This window comes from Bacillus rossius, chromosome 2, assembly GCF_032445375.1.
Source record: "Bacillus rossius redtenbacheri isolate Brsri chromosome 2, Brsri_v3, whole genome shotgun sequence".
NCBI classification, from domain to species: Eukaryota; Metazoa; Arthropoda; class Insecta; order Phasmatodea; family Bacillidae; genus Bacillus; species Bacillus rossius.
The window spans coordinates 122,414,192-122,420,995 of NC_086331.1; the positions used below are offsets into that span (position 1 = coordinate 122,414,192).

The 6,804-nt window shown below is 28.8% G+C and overlaps 1 protein-coding gene across 2 annotated transcripts in view; it reads left to right on the forward strand.

The window, feature by feature from the left end:
- LOC134529726 (histone acetyltransferase KAT8-like) overlaps positions 1–6,595 on the forward strand; it is a 30,706-nt gene extending 24,111 nt beyond the window's left edge. For both annotated transcript variants that reach the window (XM_063364108.1, XM_063364109.1), the window contains exon 8: positions 719–6,595. The gene's annotated coding sequence lies outside the window, so the exon portion shown is untranslated. The remainder of the gene's footprint in view (positions 1–718) is intronic.
- Positions 6,596–6,804: the final 209 nt, after the last annotated feature.

Consider the following 6,804-nt stretch of genomic DNA (forward strand, 5'->3'; position numbering starts at 1 on the left):
CACACCAATAAAGCGGAAAAGGGGGGGGGGGGGTCCGGGAGCCTTCCCACGGAAAAATTGTGTTATTTAAGCTTTTTCCATACCTAGATGTAACAGTTTCTGTGCTACTGTAACTTCCATGTATGAACCCACTACAAGTTGTAGTAGGAATTACAATGCAATCCGGCGATTTCGGCGCCCCCACAGCTATGCGCCCGGGGCGTATGCCCCGCTTGCGCCCCCCTAGTTGCGGCCCTGGTCATGTGAAGCAATCCTGTGTTTGTATCTAAAAAAAAACTTTATTTTTTTAATTTAAATTTTTATATTTGTGTGTGTTATTCTTTGAGATACAACCACTGATGTAATCTCATGCTTATATTTCTGCTTATTATCTTTTTTTTCTTTTTTTTTTGTGCATTTAAAAAATAGCAATCTGCATTTTTTAACACTAATAGCTGAAAATCCAATTTTATATATTTTAATTGGTGTACCAATTGCTTCATGTGTATATAGTAGTAAGTTTTAAGACTAATTAGTGCTTGTTAAATTTACATTTACTATCAAGTAATTGACAAAATGTATCCAAGAGACACTACTGTCTTGGCCTCTAATTGTCTTTGTATAGCCAACACAATTAAATATTAGTTGCACATTTTGGTTTAAAATGTTCTAAATGTTATTTTTTAATATATCTATTTAACAAACAAACTAATTTGTTTAATATTTTTATTTTTTCCAGACTTTATTATCTGCATTTACAAGAGAGAAAATGCTGTGAACGAGGAAGATTACAACTGCACAGTTTTTACCAGTCTGTAAATTTTTATACTTTTACATTTGCATTTCAGGATTTTATTGAAGTTTATGAAGCTGTGAGCTTATTGTTTTCACAGGTTTTATGCATAACCATATATTCATGATGGTATTTAAAGTAAAATCTAAGTCAAAGAGATTTTAAAATGTTGGTTAAAAAATAGATTTGGTAAAAGTTCTGTACCATGTATCCAAATACATCCTTTGATCCTTATGGCATTATCCTGTCTGTATACATTAATTCTGTGGTACATGTTGCTTGCTGCTTTAATTTAGTACATCAAAAGATCCTGGACATAACAAAAAACTTGGGATGAAACAATTAATAATGATTGTGAAATGCATACAAAAGAAAATATTTCCACATGCACTAATGACATAATGTATTTTGTGTTGTGATATACCTGTTCTTCTTATGTCCAGGTTCTTTTGACATACTAAATTAAAACATAGAGCATTATGTACCACAGGATCAAAATGTACTGTATCAAGCCATTAGGATCGAAAGATAATATTGGGTATGTGATACTATATAATTACAGTAGATGTTAATACTAATTGTGCACAAGTCATAAAACTTAATATTTAATATAGCCTCTATGTTTTTTTACCAAATGTGCCAGATACATAATAAATAATTTCTTTAATGAAATAGGTCAGTAAAGAGTTTTATATTAGTTGTTCTAGAAGTTAAGTCTGTATTTTTTTGTTCATTAAAGGGGCTGGAACTTGCATGTTCTGACAGTCAATCAGTAGCGTTTTTAGACTATAGCGGCAAGATAGATGATTGTTAATTTTGTTATTAAAGAGTTGCAATTTATGCAAGTGAAGATGTTAAGTTGTTTTATCTATAATGTATTTTACAGTGGGAGCTGCAAGCTAACGTAAATTAGTTAAAAGGTGCTAAAAAGATACTACTGAAAAGGAAGTCAATAATGTGTTGCCTTAAATTCATCATGTGAAATTCTTTGTGAGAAATGTTCTAAAATGCTGTTGTAATTTTCTTTTTTGGTAAATCAACAAAATTGTAATAATATTTATTGAAATGGGGTTTCAAAATATGCTATCCTAAGTTAAATTCCTCTTTCTTCTTACAGTTGGTAAAAAGTATGCTATAATCAATTTCTCACAGTGAAAATACTAAGCTGTACAAAAGTCGAGTTAACCTATATTTTGTTTGAATTTGCTCGTAAGCCATTTTATATAAAGTTTCATATTTTAGTAATAAGTGTGTTCTTAATTTTGGGATCTTTGTAATATTTTGTAAGTAAATATTATTTTAAGCTCTAGTGTCTGTAAGGTATCTCTCCTTTGACCAATTTAGGATAATAGACATATGACAGTCTCACAAGTGGTCCACTTACAGATAAAACCTTTTCTGTAAAAACATATTTCAACATGACTTTTATAAGTAACTGGCTGATAAAAGGTGTTAAACTGAATTCACAAAGATCTGCAAATGTATTTTAGAAGCTTTGTGTAGGGTTATCTGGGGATGATGTAAAAACTAACCTATTCTAAAAGCATCCATGCCCAAAGTGGGATTTGTTTCCTAATTTATCTTTTCCTTGGGCAATGAAATCTTTTATATTCAATGTATGAAATTAAACTTAGCATTGTTTGCTAATATAATGTGATCTTTCTACTAAGGCATTGTGTGACTCCAAACTATAGTTATGGTGGCTACTAGAGGTTCGTAGAAAGAATGTTTGAAATTAAAGTCACTTGGGTTTCCATTACTGTTTGACAGTTCCTTCTTATGTGCCATATAGCAGCTATAGTATATTCTGAACATAATGTACAACAAATGGTCCATTCATTTTGTGGTATAGATACGTTAAAAACAGGTTTGGCTCCAGGAAGATGTTTTAGGAAGAGTTTTTGTAGGAAGAAAGGATACATATTAGAAATAGGTATAAGAATGCTTACAAATTTATGGTGTCAAATACTGAACTTTCAATGTTTAATACAAATTTTATAGTTTTATGCAACTTTTAATGAAATAAATGTTTATCATGTGAATTAAGGTATTTTAAGTAAATGTTACCATGCCCTCAAAAATAAAGTATTATAATAGAATTCAGGCTGGACAGAGTTTTTGGCCTCCCCACACCTTGGTTCAATAGAAAATGTTTTAAATTTAGCTTAAAAATTTTAATATATTTTTATATCAGGTCTAAATAAAAATAGTAAATATGTCAGCAGAGAGCCAAGTTGCAATTAGGTGCCAGAAATCCTCATTTTTAAATTTTTAATATAATTTTAGTGTTTACAATTAAATGGTAACTTATTTGATAAATTTCTAATGGCAGGTCAGTTAGGTGTAAAATGTTTTGTGCTTTGTTGTCCAAATTAATTTTTTTAGAAACTTATAATAAGATATAAAATAAAATGCTTTTATTAAATGACGAAACTAGTCTCACCTCTAGCTGAACCAAGTAACAATTTTTTTTATAGAATATTTTGATGAAAATTAAAGTATATTCTTGTTTATTACAAAATACACTAATTTCTAGTTTTTACAATGTTAGAGGGTTAAACTAAAAATATGTGTTCAGCTGACTCTTCACACCATTATTATAAAAAATTTTATGAATTCTTCTATTTTTTTTATTCCATACTTACATTGCTAACACTTCTCTTCCAGTAACTGCTTTCTTTTATTAATTTATAAGAAATTGGAATGACTTATTGTTTTAATTTTTTCATTGGCTTGTGCATGGTTATCACATATTTCATTTCCATGAGTTCATTGTGCTATGCACGTTACTGCGCAGTTAAGTCAGCAGTAGTGTTTTAATTGTTTCCAATATTTGGTTGGTAGGATCTTAATTTTAAAAAAAAATATATTGTGTTTGCTCTATAATTTTTATGTTTTATTGTATCTGAGACTAAATATTCATTTCATAAAATACTAGCATTGATCGTCATATAAGCCTCTCCTTCACTCACACACATTTCTCCTAATCAGCTCCATGAAATGCCTTTAGTTAATTCCAATAAATTCTGTCAAATAAGTCATTATATTAAAAAATTGCTTCCATATATTTTGAAATAATCCAAACTAACATAAAAGATTGTCCTGTCTCGAACTACGTTCATCCACAATAGCACACAAAATCTGGTGGTATTTTATCTTAAATGCTTTGGTCGGCATGTACAGTCATGGCTTGAAAAAAAGGAATTCATTACTCCATTAGCTTAGTATACAAAGTTTGTGGTTTGATTATCTGCCTGGCTGTGCAAGTCTGCTTTAATGTACTGTACTTTTTATGGAAGAAAGTACTGACCAAGTTTAAATAAATGAAACTACAATACCTAATCATTAAAATTCTAATTTAGAAGTTAAAAGTATGTGTTGTAAGTTATTTTTTATTTGTTATTAATAGTTTTTACTAAATTTTAACTGATCAAATACCATAAATTGGTGTTTGTTTTATTTTTCTTGTACAACACAAGTTGAGTTTGTAAAACAATTCGTTTTTGTTTGTTTTTAGATGATTTTACAGTTGAGTTGTAGAATTACATAGACCACTGGTTTTGAGAGTTACGTCATATTGTTTTATCTTAGGAGTTAAATTTTTTTTTAAATGGAGCTGTGAAATATGTGAATTTTCTTTTGAAGATTTGTTGCTTTATTGTATGCAAGGTATATAAAAAATGTATTGTTATGGAAGCTAGTAAGTTTTGTAGTGAAGCAGTTGGAAGATAAGTCTGTATTGTTGTGTGTCAAGTCATCTACTATGTATGTCCCTTTAGATTTATTTGAGATTTAGTGTACTTACACTTTTGATATATTCTAGTACAACATAGTTTTTTGCCAATTTTTTTTATCGATGGTTATAGATCCTTGAAATTGTTTTAAAAATAAGGTTTTGAACTTGTGGAAGAAATTCATTTATTCATGAGATAAAACTATGATAGTGAAATCAGTAAAATTTTCAAGCTTTTCTGCGGGACATTATTTTTATTTTTAAACCAAATTCATTTTTAAAATAATCTTATTTTAGCTTTGTGTGAGAATGTTATGACTTTTAATAGAGTCTATTTTTAATATGCCTCAAGTTATTAGACATTTTGTGCTCATCACAGTTTCAATATGGATAATATTTATTTGTTAAATCACATTTTACATTTCACTAAGATCAAGTATTTTATTTAAGTACATGTAGTATGTATTAGTATTGTGTCCCTGTTTAGGCAGGATTAAAAAGACCTTTTTTGCTACTTGTTTGGAAAATTGGTGTTACATTTTCATGTACAACAACATTCTGTAAAATGTTTTTATTTTTGTTTCTCAAGCACAGTTTTCAGATAATTTTATAAGGAAATCATTTACTAGCTACAACAAATGTCTTTCAGTTGTGACAATAGGTCCAAAGAGATTCAGGATAATTCTGATAGGATTTTGTTATTGTTTCCATTAAAGTTCAATCAACAGGGATCTATTGTGGGTAAGTTATCTAATCATTATGGTTAACCTCCAATAATACACCCGTGTATGTTTTTAGGTGTTTCTGTTGACAGAACAAACATTCACTAAAGTAGCAATTGTACAACCCTCACTTTACTATCATTGCAAGTTTTTATTGCCTTTAAATGTTTCATTTGCTACTGAATAATATTCAACCTGTCAGCACTTACTCTAACTAAAATGCCTGAAATACAATTTTTTGGAGTGTAGCTTTGGTAACTTTTAAACCTACTGTAATCCTCTTAATAATTGGTTTTAATATATTCATAAATTGCATGTAAATTATTCAGGATTTTAATTTTTAGTATGTCAGCAGGTTTTTCATCAAAATCTTAATCAATTTTGAACTAGAATATGAAAATATATGCGTGGACTTCACCTAATTTATTAGATAGGCTTATATGGCCATTGTAACAAACTACTACTTGACTTAAGAGTTAGATATCCATCGATACATCAATACGTTCACAGACCCTGCTTAAACCTCGAAGTCATAAAGTATGTACCTCCAGAAAATTGTGAAAATTTTTAAAATCTGTTTACTGAAATTTAATGTGAATTTGTAATATTCAACCTAAAGTTATATTGTTAATGCAATTAATATTAATTATTACAGTAAAATTGTTTTGACAAGTACTCTTGTGACAGGCCAATACACTGTGTTGATGGTGTTATTATTTTTTTTTAGGTAGGCCACCAAATTTTAATAACAAAAATGATTTTTTTTGGATTAATTGAAATATCCAAAACACAGTGACATATAGGAAAGAAGTTTGCACAGCATTATGTTAAACATTATTTTTGGAGTAGTAGATAGTGATCCAATTAATGTTCCAAGTTTAAAATTTTTGGGATATCTAGGTGTAAAATCAGCTTTAGGCATTTATTTTACGGTAATATATTGAGGGGGGTCTTTTTCAACATTTATTAAAAAAATTAAATGTAGAAATTGATTTTAAGTAGCCTATAGTTCATGATTACTATTATAAATGAATTAAAACTTGAATTATCAATCAATTTGCTCTTGAAAAAAATTTCCGTAAGCACCTGCTATTCTGCAACCATTGAAGTAAAAGAAGTAAAAAAAATTCACATAATTTCAACTAAACCTTAAAGTATATGATGTTGACACTTTTTGATTTGAATAGTTTGTAAATATTAGTTCTTAGTTAGAATTGCCTTTTTTTTTTTTTTTACCAAGCTCTTAGGATGTAAGTAATGTATTTGTAAGAAAAAATATCAGATTGTACATTTGTAATGCAATATGTGATTTTTTTGTAAGTGCAAAAAACTGTGATAAGTATTTTGCAATAAATTGTGAACCTTTTAGACTAGTGTTTTTGATAATAGTATTTTTTTTTTCCTTTCATAACCTTTGCCAGAAGAAAAAAAAATTAATGTTGCTACTGACAGAGAGAAGTTAGTAAAGTAAATAAAATCTTCAATGACTTTTTGAAATCACTGTAACACCAGCTTTTACTTGCAAAAATTCTTGATTATTGTTTCTAAATATGCATGATAAGTAGAGACCGGAAAAA